Source organism: Neophocaena asiaeorientalis, unplaced genomic scaffold, assembly GCF_003031525.2.
Source record: "Neophocaena asiaeorientalis asiaeorientalis breed wild unplaced genomic scaffold, Neophocaena_asiaeorientalis_V1.1 scaffold211, whole genome shotgun sequence".
Taxonomy (NCBI): Eukaryota; Metazoa; Chordata; class Mammalia; order Artiodactyla; family Phocoenidae; genus Neophocaena; species Neophocaena asiaeorientalis.
Window position 1 is genome coordinate 1,740,160 of NW_020172824.1, and position 17,430 is coordinate 1,757,589.

The following is a 17,430-nucleotide window of genomic DNA, read 5'->3' on the forward strand; positions in this document are numbered from 1 at the left end:
GACCTTCCTGCACTTTACCAACCCCACCTCCCCCATCTACTCTGAAGTGGCTGGAGTTGCCTGTGGAGTGCAGGAGAGAGAGCAGATGTGTTAGGGGGAAAATAGGCAGAAGCCCATCGGGACTCTCTCCCACACTACAGGCTTCACATCTACAGCAAATGGGAGCTGCAAGAGTGGGAAAAGCTTTACCTTTAAATGAAAAAAATGTGTATTACTACACTGGACTAGACCAGACACGATCCTTACTAAACCAAGACTGTGTTTATGGATAAAAGTTACTGAAAGATTTTTTTCTTTCTTTGATCTGAGAGAAGCTGTAAAGTAGTGAAGTCTGTCTTAGATTTCATGCAGGGACAGAAAACCCAGCTCCGCGGAGTGGTTGCAATAGGGGAGAGGAGGAGAGAACAAAGTTACGTTTCTGACCTGCCCTTTAATCCTGTTTGTTCAGCATTACGGTCACAAATGATCTCATTCCCTGCAAGCTCAGCCAAGCCTGTCACTTGGTTCTTTTACCAGCCCCAGCTCCCCATGACTACCTAAGATACAATTCAATCACCAGTCACTGACTGTCCGTCCAGTGCATACAGCTGCCCGACACTGCCGGCCGCGTAGAGTTGCCATGGTTGCAACTCCCCTCCCTGACATCTGCTTGTTGCTGCTGGACCCCCTGCCCCTTCCCCACTGCCACCCCTGCCAGTTACCAGCTACCTCTGTCCTCCTTCCAACACGCCCATCATCTCCAGGGTCCTTTCCCTTCTCCCAACACTGCATCTCTCATCTTGGTGTCCCATAGAAACCTGCCATTCCCAGGGCTCCATCTACGACTCCCACAGCCCCTAGCTCTCCTCACACCTCTGCTAGCATCTCAGTCCAGAACTCCTAGAAGGCCTGCCACCAGCCGAACTGGTATGGTGTCATCCCCTGATGGCATGCCTGCCCCAAACTCATCTTTCCCCTCAATTCAGCCTCCCATTAGTCATCGAAATAATGAGCTGCTCCATTCCCTTTCTCCACTTGGGTTCCTATTCTATTCCCCAGATGATCCCTCCCCTTCCCCCAGTGCTATTATTACAAAGGGATCTAATCCAACTCCCCAGTTATTGAGCTGCTGCGATGTACCTGGCACCATATTATGAGCAGAAATGCAAAATGAATAGACATGGGCCTTGGCCTCAAGAAGCTCTAGTCCAACACAGGAGATAGATTAGGTAATTTTAAATAATTAGAGCTAAATGCATTTGGCATACTAAAAGCCCAGTGAAAGAGAGGGGTGAGCTCTGGATGGGAGAGGAGTGAGGGGAGATTCTCAGAGGTGACAATCTCTTGGCTGGCTTTGGGAGTGAAGAACAGTTTGGTAGATGGGAGCCCCACAGGAGAAGGGCACTGCTGGAAGACATCACAGGACAAAGACACAGAGGTGTTGGAACTGGACTAAAGGCAGCTGTGCTCCAGAAAGCTTGGTTCTAAGTCCATTGTTGAGAAATTAGACTTTTTTCAACCACATAGGTGTACAGTAGATAAGTCTCTCGGCCAATTCCTGAAAGCCTATTAAAACCAAGAGGTTCCTTGGATTGGTACTAACACTGCCATCTTGAATGACATTTGGAACGAGGGAGGGAAAACAAAGACTAGAGCTGGGGAGCCTCACCAAGCCAGACCCAGAACTGCCTGCCCATAGTCTGAGAATTTCCGCCAGGTAGTGGAGGCTCGCAGGGGAATAGATAAATTACAGTGTGATCATGATATACACAGGCAAGAACAGGATGCCATGGGAACACCTAAGCTCCCCAGCTGGAAGGAAAAACACTCCCTCATCTCCAATCCACTGGCCAAAGTTCCCACGGTCTTGGAAGAAGGTCACAGGAACATAAACATGCCAGGTAATAGGGAATCTGGGTGCACTAACTGGACAATTTCAGCAAGCATGTACATCACTTTCAAAGAAGGGTCAACAGGCAAAGTAGTCAAGATCTTGCTCTAATGGAGTCAAAAGTGGCAGCAGGGGTCCTGAGTCTAGGGGGCTCCTGAAGGGAGGTTAGGACCCTTATGGGGAGACAATCCAGCCTAGCAACACCCAAGATAACAACAACAACAAAACCCAGTAGCAGCACAGCCACGAAAATGTAAGTGGGGGACTGCTTCCCACCATCCCCCGCCACCTCAGACTCTAGATGTCAACTATTATCATGGAAGGGTAAGGATGGCGGTAAACGTTGTAGTTGCAACTTATAATCCAGTGAAATTCTTCCTGACTTCAGTAAAATATGGCAGCAGTCACTCAACGTCACGTGGCACGTCACGAGAGAATGGAGCAGCAGTGACTGACCGCGGAACGCTTACCTTTGGTTTAGGCAGCAGAAAACTCATCTGCAGGATTTCATCCTCAATAAGGGCAGAGGGTCCACTAGATTCCACCTGGCAGAGAGGGGGTGTGGGGAATGGGGTGAGGAGCGCTCTATGTGGGGGGCAGGGGAGACGGTGCTCCGCACTTTACTCTCTTCCCTGCGATTCAGCCAGGAGGATAACGTGCCACCAGCTGGTCCAAAGTCCCCATCGACCAAACTGTCTTTGACAGTTGTATGTATAATGGGGATTTAGACATTCGACATCTTAAGAGCAGCGTGTCTCAAGAGCTAGAAGATCCTAGGACACACAGTTAGAGACTTTCCTAGATCACCTAAAGAGATGCTATACGAGGTCCACAAAGAGGAGAGGATGTTTATGGATTACAGTCCACATCCAAAGGTCTTGGGAAATCTGAGACTATTCACGAATCCATAAAATGGCATCACTCATAGCATGACCTAAGGCATGAATAACGTGCTTTTGCAAATGCAGCAGAAAAAAGATGTGGTAAACAGGGATAGAGGCTATATGTGAGGAACCGTGAGGTAACTGTACTATTAATATTATCTTACTCAGAACTGGCCATTATGACAGCCACCAGCTTCTAGTGCTGACATATAACCTAAGAATTCAGAAATGGTTTGAGGGTTGAGAACATCACCGAGGAGGAAGGTGAGAGAATGGAGCAGCAGTGACTGACGGAAAGCTGGAGAAGTGCTCAGAAAAAGAAAAAAAAAAAAAAACCCAAACCGAAAAGGAACCTTAAACTATAGGCTGAGGAAACCACGTTAGGTAAAGGAAAGTGAGAGTAAAAATTAACCCTTAGAATTAGAAACTCTAGAAGGAATGGGAGAAGGAAAGAGGCAGGCGGTACGTAAAGGTCGAGAGCACAGACTCTGGTGTCTGGGTTCAAGTCCCAGATCCATTCCTTATGGGTAGAGTTGCCGAACTTCTTTGTGCTTCAGTTTCTTTATATGGTACATGGGAATAAAAACAGTGCCCATCCCTTTGGGTGGATGTCAGGGCTAAATGAGTTAATTGATGTGAAGTGCTTCAAACACGGCAGGGCACAGAGTAAATGCCAGAAAAATACTAAAATATTTTTTCAGCTATCTGTGATGGCTTCAAAGTGCCAGAGGATGAATCAGGTGATTCCCTGAGCTCTTTCAACCCTACAATTAAAGTCTAATAATAACAAAGTAATACACATATATATTGAGAGAGAGACTTGAAACAGCAATGAAATACTGATCTCAGTTTCCTGTTACTTAAAAAAAAAAAAAAATTCCCTTAAAAAGGGGGGAGGGTTGCGAATAATCATTCTAATAGCTTAGTAAAACCTATAAGCCTATTTTCTAATAAAAATTGAAGAACAGCAAAATGGACCAGATAGAATCTTTGTGTTCTTGTGGCTCTTCTAGAAAATTTCCCTATCAATTAAACACACACACACACACACACACACACACACACACACACACACACACACGCTACCCTTAATTCTTTAGCATGCATTCTCCAGGCTCTGGGGCTGGTGATTTATCTAGATAGGTTTACTGTTTTGCTTAGAAGGAGGATTGCTAATCAATCCCTGTCACCTATCTCTTTTTCTATTTATACTCTGAAGTCAAGGGCATCAGTCAAGATGAAGCCAAACTGCTAGAACCTTTGCAACAAAAAAGGTATATAATTAATATTCGCAAAGCACCCATCAGGTTCAAGAAGAAATAAGTACAAAAATAATGGTTCAATCTCGGCATTCAAGATCGTTAATGCAGACCAACACTACAACAGGGATAGGATGTGAATCATAAGAACTCGTGAGAGAAGGATGAAAATCCACAATACTCATCATCTCCCCTGCTTACTGACAAGGAGTTTAATATTTTCCATGCAGTCAAGGGTGGAAAGAGTTTTTATTCCCCCCTTAACTCACTCAAGAGTTTAAAAATACGCCAGCTTCCGACAGCAATTTTCCACTTTAACTCTGACTTCCATCCAAAAGGCACAGAGAAATTAGGGGCATGCATCCACTTAGGGGTAAAATATATATCTATGACATTTCATCTATGACAAGCTGCTCCAATTCAGAATTAGAAAACAACAGTTGAAAATTAGACAGAAGGGCTTCCCTGGTGGCGCTGTGGTTGAGAGTGCGCCTGCCGATGCAGGGGACACGGGTTCGTGTCTCGGTCCGGGAAGATCCCACTTGCCGTAGAGCGGCTGGGCCTGTGAGCCATGGCCGCTGGGCCTGTGCATCCGGAGCCTGTGCTCCGCAACGGGAGAGGCCACAACAGTGAGAGGCCCGCGTACCGAAAAAAATAAAAAATAAAAATAAATAAAATTAGACAGAAAACACTGCTAAGTGTTTTAACACCTTAAGCCAAGAGAGGGCAAGGTTTCTTTGGCAGAAGCAACAGCCTGTGAAATTTTGCTTTCAGTCCCGACGACAACACAGGGTTTTATCTTTAAAAAAAAACACACAACCGAGTCTTGGTATGAAAGGCACACAGTTCAACTTGTGAAAACATTGATTTGCGAGTACCTTTATCATTTTACAGGTGATAAAAATTAAAATGAACAAATTAGTGTTTTGATAATTGTGGCTGAAGATACTTAAGTAGGATAGCAAGAGCGATGACAAAAAAGGAAAATAAATTGAAATCACTATAGTTCTCAGAAGATAATACTCTTGAGGTTTTGCTTTATTTTGGTTTTTTAGGCCTAAAATCGTAGATATTTATTATGTCTTCACGAACAGTTCTCAACTGTGGTTCTAACTGGCCAGAAGTGGGCTGGAGGCCAGCCACTTGCCCACCCACCTCCTCCGCTGCACAATGAGCTGGTAATTAACATGAAGACAACATCATAGATACAGTTTTCCAATTATCTTTCCTTCCTTCTTTCATCATTTCACCTCATAAGAAGTCTGAGAAAGAATACCAAAGATCTTCTTAGAAAACAACCCATATAAAACAAGTAAAAAGACAAAAGAAGGGGGACACCTATTACCATTTTGAGGATCACACCGGATCCCCCTGCAGCCCCCATGAGTGGGCAAAGGCACCCCTAAGGCTCTACTTTGGTGTCTCCACCCCACTCTTTCCACAAAGTCGGCCCCATCCTCCTGACTCATGGAGCGTTTTTCTCACAGGTAACTCCTAAACCATTAAGTCCAGCTTTGGCTTCTCACCCCCTTCTGGTTTTACAACTTCCAGTACAATTCAACCTTTCCGGTCTGCTCGACCATTGATGGCTGCATTTGAATTATGGTTAGTTACCTTGGTCACATTGCAGGCCTGGGGGCAAAACCTCCCAATGGCTTCCCGTCACGCCTTGAGCGAAACCCACAGCCCTCACGAGGCTTCACCCCATCGTCCATCCTGCTCCAGCCACAGCGGCCTCCTCAGCATTCCCCGAACATGCGAGGCGAGCTCTCACTTCAGCACCTCACACTGCCTCTTCCTGGCAGCCCCGCTGCTCCTCCTCCAGGCATCTGTGCGACTAGCTCCCTCACTTCCCTCAGGTCTTTACTAGAAAGATACCTTCTCATCAGATCCTTTCCTGTACAACCTAAGACTGCCACCTGCTTCCCACCCTCAACACTTCCAGGCTCCCTCCCCACTTCATTTTTCTCCTTAGTCCTTAACTCTTTCTACTAATTTTTTTTTACTTTTGGGGGCCTTATTTACTGCCTTTCTATCTCACTAGAATATAAGCTCAGTCAGGGCAAGAATTTCTCGTTTGATTTATTTCAGTGTTGTATCCCTATTACAGTGAGTTACAGGCATTCAACAGATAATGAATGAATGAATGAATGAATGAATGAACTTTGTGTGCCATGAAGGCTGGGATTGGCTAGCTCCTCTTTCCTTCTCTTCTATATTCCCAGCCCTCACTACCACTTCAGTCCCAATGCCCCAGCTCCTAATATCTAGTGGTATTCAATAATACTTGAGAAATAAATGAATGCATTTAGAAGCTATTTCATTCTCTTCCTCGTTTGCCTGCCATCCTTTAAGTCCCAGCATTTTTAACTGAATTTCCATATTTGTTGGCTCATTAGTACTCACATATCCCAGAGAATAGACAGATAACAGAATAGAGATTAAATATAAATTTATCTGTTGATGTATAGGCTCATAAGATTAGCATTAGTTAAATCACAGCCCTGAAATATAGAAGTTTTCAGAATGCTGAGAGGAAAAAAAGGACAGTCTGATTAGGTATTTTTCTACTCCATGGCAATTGCTGTATTTTTTTTTTTTTTTTTTTTTTTTGGGGGAAGACAGATAACAGAATAGAGATTAAATATAAATTTATCTGTTGATGTATAGGCTCATAAGATTAGCATTAGTTAAATCACAGCCCTGAAATATAGAAGTTTTCAGAATGCTGAGAGGAAAAAAAGGACAGTCTGATTAGGTATTTTTCTACTCCATGGCAATTGCTGTGTTTTTTTTTTTTTTTTTTTTTTTTTTGGTGGTACGCGGGCCTCTCACTGTTGTGGCCTCTCGTTGCGGAGCACAGGCTCCGGACGCACAGGCTCAGCGGCCACGGCTCACGGGCCCAGCCGCTCCGCGGCATGTGGGATCTTCCCGGACCGGGGCACGAACCCGCGTCCCCTGCATTGGCAGGCGGACTCTCAACCACTGCGCCACCAGGGAAGCCCCTGCTGTATTTATTTTTTTACTGCACACTAAAGTTCCTATAATAGTTCATAAAGTGTCTATTTTTAAGTTTGCTAATGCATACAGTTTATGAAGTCATTTAAATGGAATTTTAAGCATGATTTGAATTGGTGCCTAACTGCCTTTCTTATTTTGGATAAAACTATACGAAGGCTTTCCCTCATGACACTATCTAATTGAGATTTGGCTTTTTCAAACAAGTATTATATTAGCTGACTTAAGATATATGTCTTCACACAAGTCTTCTTGGCATTCTTTCAAGTGGTGAGCTACTAATAATCATTCTTATTATTAGAGGAAATCTATTCACTCCTCATGAAATAATTCTGCTCTTAGCTGCTCAGAGCTATCATAGCACCAGCAGTATTCCAGGCCCCTTGGGAGACACTAAAGTACAGGCATTACTCTTATAAAAAGCTTCTAGTCAACAAATCTGGGTTGCGAGAGGAGGCTAAGACAGTTAAAACAGTAAGAAGACAATGAGAGATCACCAAAGGTTAGGTAAGCCAGGATGACAGAAAGGCCTGCTGAGCCAGCAGATTTTTACATATAATCTCTTGGTAAGCTAAGAGAAAAATTATCCTCCTGTCCCATGAAAATACGGGACTCAACAAAGTAAAAGTTACATTCTCAAAGGCATGAATAAGTACATATGCGTATATATTAGAAACTTAGGAATTCACAGTAAGAGAAGTAAAAGTTATTCTAAAATCAGATGTATAGGCATAGACCCTCTAGAGTAATACGCTTATCTAGCAATCAGATTTCAGCTGGACTGCATCACAGCATTTCAAGAAATAATGCGTGAGAGGATTAGGTTTCTGGTCACCCAAAACTGATGCAAGGGTATACAAGAATGCTCTTCAGATGGGCTAAAATAGGCAAAAGCACATTGGTTCTATAATGGGACTAAGAATTTATGCATAAACTTTTCAAAATTGATGTGCTTGATCCAAACGTAAAAGACATTTCTTAAGTTACCTGATTTCTTCATGGAAACCTGCTTCTATGGACACTTCAAGTAATGCCAGCATCTTTGCTAGCATTTTTTAGAGAAAAACCTAAAATCCAGGACTCAAGTATCAACCCTGTTGTATAAACCTGTATCTCTGAGAATACACACAACTCAGGGAGCATGAGCTGGGCTGCAACTGGCTTCTCCTTCAAACCAATGAAGCAGTACGCAAGCAACCCCATCTTCATCCAAATTGCCAGTGTCAAGTTTTCACTTCAAAATGTGAAGGTATGCAACGTATCTTGGAAGTGGCTTCATAAAAAACCTGGCTTATAAAGAGATACTATGTAAGGCCTCTTCTCTATTGCACCCTGAATATTACATTCTACAAATCAAACGAATATTCACTGAGCATTTATTATATGCCAGGCATTGTTCTGATATTTGAGAATATATTGTGAGCACAACAGTAGAAAATATTGTCTTTGGGGAACTCATATTTTGCAGAAAGATGTAAATGATAAACATAACTAGGAGTACAATAGAAGTTAGTGAATGCCACGGGGAGAAAAGAACGGAGGATAAGAGATTGGAGTTGTGGGAAGGATGGATCAGGTTTCACTTTTAAACGGGGTGGGCAAGACAGGATTCACTGAGAAGGAGACGTTTGAGCCAACACTTGAAAAACGTGGTGAAGGAGTTAGTACTACAGACGCCTCAGGTCAAGTGTTCCAGATAGATAGAACAGGAAGTGCAAAAGCCCTACAGTGCAACCATACCTGGGATGTTCTAAGAAAAGCAGGGAGGCCAGAATAACTGAGGCAGAGTGAGCCTAGAAGGTCAAAGGGTAAAGGTGGGGAAGGGGGCAGATGGCGATGGGTCTTGTAGGACCTCATGAAGACTTGGCTTTTACTCTGAGAGAAATGCGGAGCCACTGGAGCGTTTTGAGCAGGAACATGTGATGTTACCTTAGATTTTAAAATAATGATCACTCTGACCACATGGGTGCAAGATGCAAGCGGGAAAGCTAGCTAGTAGCAGGCATGTGCAGTCACGCAGGCCCGAGTGTAATGGGAGAATAGGACCGTGTGCAAGCTGCAGCCGATTCTGAATTTAAACTGAAGGTAAAACCAGTGCATGCAATCAGCTGAGATGGGGAAGGCCACCGTGGACTAGGTTTATGAGGAAGACCGGGGGTAAGACTTCATTGACTACAGAGTGATTTACTCAGCCTGCAGGAGTCAATCTGGATTCCCAGAGGCAACATTTGTGTGGATGTTTCCTTCCAATGGAGGAGAATAACCCAGAGAGTGGACAGAGAACATGTAAGAGCACTGAGGCAAAAACAAAATCAACCTGTTTGTAGTATTCCTCAAACTTCCCTGAAAATAAGAGAAACCCGGAGTGCTAGTTCATCACACAGATTCCTGACCCCACTGGAAGCTACTGAATCAGAATTTCCAGGGAAGAGCCTTGATAATCTGAATATTTAGCAAGTGTGCCTCGAACCCGCCCAACTCCTCTTCCCCATGACCTTTCAAAGGGAGGTTCTGCACACACTGTTTAGCACAGCGTCGACAGGAAGGTAGGTAATCAGGGAGGGGAGAGAATGAGTGGGATAGGGCTACAACTGACTTGATCAGATCTGCGTACAGAAAATAACTTTATGGGTAGTACGGAAGACGGAGTAAAGCATCTGAGAGAGAGCAGTGGGTGATGAATCAGTTAAGAGATCACCTCAATGACTTCCATATTGCCCCAATATAAGATGATCTCCAGTTTTGCCAATAAGGTAATCCAATTAAAAAAAAAAGTTGATTTCTTTTCCAACTGGAATATACAAAATTTTAGAGAAGTGAAAATGAGTGGGGAGTGAAAAAGAATATGAACAGACACTTAAGGATATCCTAATGGTGGTTAGATATTTGAAAAAGTGGTCAGCTGGGTTAAGTCATCAGGAAAATCAAGTTAAAATCATAACGTAATACCACTATTCTCCCATCAAAATGACTAAAATAAAAAAGACAGAAAGTACCGAGCTGGCAAGAATATGGAGAAAGGCGCCCTCCTACCTTGTTGATGGGCGTGGAGCTTGGTACAACCACTTCAGAAACCTGTTTGCCAGCACCCGTCGGAGCTGATGAGGGGTATCCTGTGTGGTCTATAATCCCACTCCCACATAGGTACCCAAGCACATGCTGGCATGCGGTCACCAGAAGTCACAGAGGAGACTCGGAAGAACGAGACTCTTCACGACCCTCCGCAGCTGGAAACAACACAAACATCTATCCCCGGAGAATGGATACGGTGTGGTTGTTCATAAAATGAAATACCACTCAGCGACGTGGAGAAACCGAATGAAGCCACACGTGCGTTTCACAAACGTAATGTTGAGACAAGAAGCCAGACAGCAAAGTGGCGCTTACTGAATGAGTCTACTTACAGAAAATTCAAAAATAAGCGAAAGTATTCCGTGGCGAGAGGAGGAAGCACCTGTTCACACCGTGCCTATTGGCAGTGGGAGGTGGACAGGCAGTTCCTGGAAGAGCGCAGGAGGGCGCATTTTTGGGTGCTGGTAACTGTCTGATTCCTGGTCTGATTCCACACTGTCTGCTTTGTGAGAATTCACTGAGCTCCATACTTAAGATTCATGTACTTTTCTGAATGTACAAGTGTTTACATAAGATCATGGTCCTTGTTATTTTCAGTTACATAAGTGAAATTAATAGTGAAATATAAAACATTTAGATAGGTCACTTTTGTCCCTCCATCCGCGTCTCCCCAATTTGATTCAAACTCTTCACAGGCATGTCTGACATCTGCGTCTGCATCACCTCAGGTCAGCATCTTAGTCCTCTGACAATTTTCTGAAGCATACCCATCTTCACTGGAATACAGCATTAGTGGAATCTCTGTCTGATACGGTCACTGTAAATGTCCTAAGTCACATATATTTGGTAAAAATTAGGATAGCTGACATCTCCATTTGTCTTGGAGGTGCAGATTCATGCTTTCGGTAGCCTTAACTCCTGAACGTACTGGGGGTGTTTTTGTTTTCTTTTGTTTTTGCAGTGGGAGGGGGGAGGGTAGTGAAAAGGCTTATTTATAAAGATATTTTGCGTTTACCATTGTGAGATCACATTCCTGGAAATAAATACCCACACTATCTTAAATGCTGCCACATCCTTTAAAACCAAAAGAGAAGATTTTTGTCAGGTGCCCTTCATAAATATCTAGTCGCCTTAAACGAGGCCATTTTGGGCCAATGTGTCTCCTTCACACAGCGCTCTGCGGTTTAAAATGAAGCAATTGGGAGAGCTCCCAGAAATAGCAGAGGCTTTATGCTCACTCCAGTACAAGACCCCCTCTTTTCTGAGGAGTACTTTTGCAGGGGGAAGGGAATCTAGCTTTATAATATTCAAGTATATGCCGTAATCATTGACGGAGGAAGGGGAAGGAAGAGAAGCAAAATGTATTTAAGCAATAAATGCAAAATGCCTCAGTGACTGACTCAAAGTACGTTACGAAAGTGGATCCAAGGATGGTGCAAAGATTTCCGGCTTATGCTACTGCGTGAAAGGAGGGTCCAGGACCAAGGAGGACAGTGGGAGCTCTGTGGGTGGGGGCAGGGCATCATGCACCCTGCCTCCCACGTTGGACACGTTTAATGCTTGAGAGAGATACCAAGATAGTGCAGGGAAGTAGGAAGAGTAATCTAAGAAACACTCAAGTTGCTAGTAGCTAGAAGGTCACTGCTGGGAAGGTCTATTTCATTATCACTTACAAGTCTAAGAAGACCCAACACAAGGACCCCTTTGAGGTAAACCCCAGCCTACCCTCCACAGCCACGTCGTACGCTTCCTGACATCTTTTTTTGTCCCACAACTAAACTGCTTAACTACCTATACCAGTTACCACTGAGGGAACTTAAGAAGATAAGATACTGTGGGGACAAAGTCAACACCAGATGTCTAAAACCTGCTTCACCAGTGTGATTAAAATTCTTAGTGATATCCTGCATTCTCTTTCCATTTTTGGACATTTTAAGCTCTCCTTTGAGAGAGGAGTATAATTAGGTATGCTTTATTTTCTTTCCTTATATTTGCTACAGAACAATGAATATTTTCAGTTTGTTAAGATCATATGTGACTCTAAATAAGAATGTCTCCTGCACTGAAATCCTGGGCACTGCCTGATTCGGGGCAATGGTCATATTTTAATCTCCACTCACTGCACGGCCCGTCAAAGACCTTAAGAGTAGAAGGCTGAGCTCACTGATTGAGACCCTCCAAGGTCAAATAAAAATATTATCTTTTATTCATCCTTTAAGAAAGGGTAGGACTTCCCTGGTGGCGCAGTGGTTGAGAGTCCGCCTGCCAATGCAGGGGACACGGGTTCGTGCCCCGGTCTGGGAGGATCCCACATGCCGCGGGGCGGCTGGGCCCATGAGCCATGGCCGCTGAGCCTGCGCGTCCGGAGCCTGTGCTCCGCAACTGGAGAGGCCACAACAGTGAGAGGCCCGCGTACCACAAAAAAACACAAACAAAAAAAAGAAAGGGTATATTACGTATCAGGACGTGTGGATTTTAGGGTGACAGCAGGAGACTTCTGATGATGATGTGACATGAGGAGGACACAGAGGGTTTTGTGAAATTCTGGTGAGTAGCCCTTGAGGTACTGCAATTGTACCTGCCTCCATCACGTAAACACAGTCACCCACGACGTGAAACCCGACATGTGAGATCAGCGTCCACCTTCACTGTGCTCTCCAGAGGCTTCTCCAGGCAGTATGGATGCGCCACGTCTATTCTTCCATGGGGGCCTAAGCAAATCCCTATCCGTGGTCTTATTATAATACTTTACATACAGATTTGTCACTCCTACGACTTCGTGGAATTACTTATGAGAGAGTCAAATCTGTGCAGATTGTCACCTAGCCTTGGGTCTGGTACAAAGTGGATACCTCTGCTGATGGTTTATTAAATGACTGAACCAAGATAATCAGCGCATGACGTTAACAATGTACTCTTCATACCAATTATTTCACAAAATTTACATATAAAACTTGTAATTGGTTACATATCAAGAGATGGATTCCTAAGAGTCCAGCTTTAAGAAACTTTAAATTTGATACAGCTGACTTATACCAATATAAGCATAGGAATCCATTGGCAACCTCTAAAGGTTTTCTATGAAAGGTAGAGACAATATATCTAATATCTATATTGTTTAAATTGACAAAGCACATGGGGATCTTTGAAAGCAGAGTAAAATCAACAGACAGTCCAGATCTGTAGAAAGGTGCATATATAACTGGATGCTAAAAGAAAGAAAAAAATCTTTGATGATACCAGCATTCTAATTAAACTTCCAGTTTTTCTTTTCAACCCATTCCATAGTTAGTATTCACATTAAATCCACTGAAAATGACTTACAAAGAACTGAGATGGATTAGCCTGGAAGAAGAAAAAAAGAGAGAGAAGGAAAAAAGAGACAGACTGACAGAGAAACAGACAGAAACAGATGGAGCCAAGAAACAATTTAATGAGAATTTTTCAAGTAATTTAGGGGAAATAACAGTGGCCTGAGCCAAGATTCCTGAGCTCCATGCTACCAGACGCTAACCAGTTCTGTGCTCACATTTAAGAAACTTCACCTTTCAAATTCTGTTTCCTCAGCAATAAAATGAGGTAGTTGGACATCTGAGTCATCAAGGTCCTTCCAATGCTAAAATTCTAAATATGCATATTTAAAGCAAAGGAGAAGAGTAGGTGGCATCAGCGATACACTAATCATTTCAAAGTGGATTTATATATTCTCAGTAAAATAAACTTAGGGACTTCCCTGGCTGTCCAGTGATTATGACTTCACCTTCCAATGCAGGGGGCGTGGATTCGATCCCTGGTGGGGGAGCTAAGATCCCACACGTCTCATGGCCAAAAAACCAAAACATAAAACAGAATCAATATTGTAACAAAATTCAATAAAGACTTTAAAAATGGTCCATATCAAAATAAAGTCTTTAAAAAATATAAATACATTTGATTAAGAAAGATTCAATTTAGCAGAATGCTGGGAAAGGCTCTGATTTTTTAGGAAAAAGTTTTTGACAAAAGAATACTATTTCAGGGCTTCCCTGGTGGCGCAGTGGTTGAGAGTCGCCTGCCGATGCAGGGGACACGGGTTCATGCCCCCGTCCGGGAAGATCCCACATGCCGCGGAGCGGCTGGGCCCGTGAGCCATGACCGCTGAGCCTGCGCGTCCGGAGCCTGTGCTCCGCAACGGGAGAGGCCACAACAGTGAGAGGCCCGCGTATCGGGAAAAAAAAAAAAAAAAGAATACTATTTCAGATTTATCTGTCACCTATGATTTTCAATAAGTTGAAAACCATTATATATAAACTAAGACCCTCTGTCATACTTAAGGTGTTCTATGGTAGGGCTCTCCTTTTCTATAGGTACAACTCTAAAAGATACAGACACATTATCCTTCTTTGATACTGAATGAACTTTGATACTGAATGACTAATAAAAGCAGTAAAATGCATACAATTACAACTGCTACTCTCATTGCAAACAGGTCTAAGGAGCATGCTTGCTCCTTTTTTCCCCTGCCTGATTCATGTTTCAATTTGCTCTTTCCCATACTAGGGCATAACCAAGCATATGTGGTGAACAGCCTGGACACAGAGGTGGGAGAATGCAAATATCAGGTATTCTTTGGAATAGGCAGATTTTTGCATGTGTCTACTTGCACATATCTGCAGGCAACATTTCCTGGTGGAACAGGCCAAAGGCTAGAAGTCCAGAGATTTGGGTTTAATTTTTAATCTGAAAGGTATTTATTTAATGTCATACATTTCATCACTGGTAAAATAAAGGGGCTTAGCAACTGATTTCTGAGGCTTCCTCCAGCTCTAAGATTCTCTGATTCTCTGATGTGGTTTAACAAGCAAGGACACAGAATCAGAACTGTGGAATGACCTGGATAAACGTTTAAGATCTTAGAGCATAATAGTGATGCTCAGAAAGAACGCTGGCCTGACTAGACTAGGGGGACCCAGTGGGGTTATAAAAGAAGACCACAAGAGGAGGGGCAACATCTTTTTTGGCTGAAGGGCTTAAGTCCCTTTTCTTCTGCAAAGTATCTGAAAATGATTAAAACTATTTTGACAGCTGCAAGTAATTGGGAGGTGGGTGAAAACAGGAAGTGCAGGCACAGAATAACCTCACTGGTTCCAGATTCCGACAATTCAATACTTATAGTAATTTGGACAAGAGTAGCTGACATTTATTATTATACTACATTTTGATTTTCAAGTAATATAGAATAAAACTAATTATAACCATAACTTAAAACAAGATTCATTAGCATACTAAACACTTCACCTCTGATGCTATGCTATTTCCCCATTGACAAAGTGTAAATCAGAATTTCTCTGGAAGAGCAAACAGTTATTCCACTAAAGATCTCGGTTCTATTCTTTATCACCTTGTAGATAAACCTGTCACTAAGAGGTTAAATACATTTGCAGATGAGTGTTAATATATTCAGGAGAAAAAAGTGTCCTTTAAAAAAACCACTTTTGGTAGCAAAACTATGCTTTTATAGTCCTTTACAATTTATATACAAAGAGCTTTTTTACACCCAATTCACATGTAATTTGTGGCGGAACAGGTGCTAATTAGAAATTACTCCGATCTATTCATTAGACGATCCAGTGACCTTTCTTTAGCCATTAGCTCAGTACTACTCAGTACTTAAGAAGCATTCAACTTTTTAGTGATTTAGTGTACTCTTGTTCCATTATTCTGAATTTCTGGGGAGATACTTCATAAGAAAAGGAATCCATTTATTACAGTAATTTTTTGATTGTCATTCAAGAGATTGTGAGAAAGAAATTATTATCTGTAAATTCACCTTTAAATCATTGATACAACATGCCCATCACCCCACCATAAAGCTGTATGAATTTAAGTATATAGATAAAAGAAATGTTGTGGTTTTTTTGTAATTACTGCTGAATATGAATTATCATAGGAGAACTGGGACAATTTTTAGTTAATATTCATGCTTGGTTCTTTCATCTTTGCTTTAGAATCTTGGGAACTCACTAGGTAAATTTTTTAACATTTTAAAGGACCCACTTTTGAGTTCTACTTTTAATGAAGATAATTTTGTGCTATTTTCTTACTCAATGCCGAAATAAAAACTACAGTACCCAAGTAGTCTATCCCTTCAACACCACAAATTTATGAATTAGGAATTGTAGCTCTTGATCCAAAACAATAAACCTAGAAATACACATTAGGCATAAATACATTTAGCAGTATATGTAGGCAAACAAAAAAATAGCACTAAACAGTCATTAAAGTTTTTCTTCTGAGGCTATCAAACACACACACACACAAGCACACGATATAAAAAACCAAAAAACACCCCAAAACAAAAAAACCCTCTGATCTAAACATTGTTGCCAATGTACTGTCAGAACTCAGTAAATCATCCCCATACTAAAAGCATGAGAGAAAACAACACAGGCATTTGAGGGGGAAAAAAAGGCCCTTACCGATTCCTGTAAGGCAGAAAGGACAATTCTACATTATCAACATGCCAAATATACATGATATTTATCTGAGGTGCAAAAAGGGAGTATTTCCATCATTTTGTCTTTCAGAGTTCATGAATTTGAAAAGAACATAGATAATCTAACAAGAGCACATTAATATTTTCTGGCCTGGTGTTTCACTAGGAATATACAAAAATAACTTTTTAATTCCTTAACTTCATAACTAAGAAATAAAAGACGCTATTATGAGCTTAATTTCTCACTCTGAATTTAAATGAGTTTATAAAGTATCACTATGTATGATATATATCTGATGAAAATACGTATCTGATAATACTGTATTATAGAATTGAAAGAATTTTCACAAGATTTTCCTTACAAAGTCAATTATCAGAAATTAACCCATGTAAGATAAAGAAAATATTGATAATTCATGGCTGCGTTTTTCTGTTAGGCTTACATTCCTTATTGTGATGGAAAGACCTGAAAGCAAGCCAACAAAAAATTACTGTGATTAAAACTTTTCTTTCAATACTCCAAGTCAGAAAATAAATGGAAAAAAACCTCTTAAAATTTGGCTTCTGAATGGTTCTATTTTTCAGAGAAACTTTTTTTCCCGAATTCTGAAAGCAGGTACCTGATTTACTATTTTATATATCAACTTCTTGCAGAATACCGTTTAAAAATAATCTGTTATTTTTTTTTTTCTGTTTCCCCAATGCAATATTGATTAAGGACAGATTTTTTAAGCCACGAAGGGAAGTTTCATTTCTGTTCTTTTCATCCATTTGTAAATTTTTCTAAAACTTAAAGTGGAAATATGACTAGATAAAGCAAAACATCAAGTTAAACAGATTTTAAAAAGCTTA

General features: G+C 41.8%; 1 protein-coding gene across 4 annotated transcripts in view; it reads right to left on the reverse strand.

Moving 5' to 3' along the window:
* The window catches only part of GOLIM4 (golgi integral membrane protein 4), a 77,548-nt gene that overhangs the window by 34,712 nt on the left and 25,406 nt on the right, over positions 1-17,430 (reverse strand). The gene's annotated exons all lie outside the window — the stretch shown is intronic.